The sequence below is a fragment of the Lutra lutra genome, chromosome 2 (assembly GCF_902655055.1).
Source record: "Lutra lutra chromosome 2, mLutLut1.2, whole genome shotgun sequence".
NCBI classification, from domain to species: domain Eukaryota; kingdom Metazoa; phylum Chordata; class Mammalia; order Carnivora; family Mustelidae; genus Lutra; species Lutra lutra.
Window position 1 is genome coordinate 150,827,500 of NC_062279.1, and position 1,796 is coordinate 150,829,295.

Genomic DNA, 1,796 nt, shown 5'->3' on the forward strand with positions numbered 1-1,796 from the left:
TTGACATCAGGAATACACTGTGTTGATTGATTTTTGAAATTTTCTGAGGTATGCTTTAGATATAAGCATATGATCAGGTAGTAAATGTCATATGTGTACTTGAGTAAGTGTGTATTCTGTACTTGTTGGTTGTAGTGTTCCATATATGACCATTTAGTTAAATTGGTTAATCATGGGGCGCCTGGGTGGCTCAGTGGGTTAAAGCCTCTGCTTTCGGCTCAGGTCATGATCTCAGAGTCCTGGGATCGAGCCCTTCATCGGGCTCTCTGCCCAGCAGGGAGCCTGCTTCCTCCTCTCTCCCTGCCTGCCTCTCTCCCTGCCTGCCTCTCTGCCTGCTTGTAATCTCTGTCTGTCAAATAAATAAATAAAATCTTAAAAAAAAATTGGTTAATCATGATATTCAAAACTTCAGTATTCTTTTTGATTTTTTGTTTGTTTGTTTGGTCTATTTACTCTATTGATTACTGAGAAAGCTGTTTTAATTTTTTTTTTAAAGATTTTATTTATTTATTTATTTGACAGACAGAGATCACAAGCAGGCAGAGAGGCAGGAAGAGAGAGAGGAGGAAGCAGGCTCCCTGCTGAGCAGAGAGCCCGATGTGGGCCTCGATCCCAGGACCCTGAGATCATGACCTGAGCCGAAGGCAGCAGCTTAACCCACTGAGCCACCCAGGCGCCCCAGCTGTTTTAATTTTTTAAAAAAGATTTTATTTATTTATTTGACAGAGAGAAAGAGAGAGAGAGCAGGAACACAAGCAGGGGGACTGGGAGAGGGGGAAGTGGGTTTCCTTCTAAGCAGGGAGCCCAATGTGGGGCTCCATCCTAGGACCCTGGGATCATGACCAAAGCCAAAGACAGATGCTTAACAACGGAGCCACCCAAGAGACCAGAAAAAGCTGTTTAAGAATCAATACTTATGGGCACCTGGGTGGCTCAGTGGTTAAGCCTCTGCCTTCGGCTCAGGTCATGGTCTCAGGGTTCTGGGATCGAGTCCCACATCGGGCTCTCTGCTCTGCAGGGAGCCTGCTTCCTCCTCTCTCTCTCTCTCTGCCTGCCTCTCCTCCCACTTGTGATCTCTCTCTGTCAAATAAATAAAAAATCTTAAAAAAAAAAAAAAAAAAAAAAAGAATCAATACTTATTTGTAGATTTTTTTCCCCTTGTATTTCTGTCAGGTTTTGGCATAAATATAAGGCTATATTTTTTAAATGTTTAGAAATTTAGGAGATATACATATATATCCTAAACTATATATATATATATATATATATATATATATATATATATAACCTTTTATTCTTATAAAAATTTCTCTATTTTTTGTAACACTTTTTACCTTAAAACTATTTATAAGGTTATTATAGATACATGAGTTTTCTTTCAATTATTTTTTGTCAGGTATCCATTTCTCTGTTCTTGTGTACTTATTCTCTTTTTAAATTTATTTAATTCAAGATAGATACATGCAATCTTCCTTCCCTTTTTATTTATTATTTATTTATTTATTTAAAAATTATTTAATTTTAGTTTTTTTAGTGTTCCAAAATTAATTGTTTGTGCATTTTTTGTGCATCACACCCAGTGCTCCACGCAATATGTGCCCTCCATAATACCCACCACCAGGCTCACCCAACCCCCCAGCCCCTCCCCTCCAAAACCCTCGGTTTGTCTCTCAGAGTCTACAGTCTCTCATGGTTTGTCTCCCCCTCAGATTTCCTCCATCTCACTTCTCCTCTCCATCTCCCAATGTCCTCTGTGTTATTTCTTATGCTCCACAAGTAAGTGAAACCATATGATA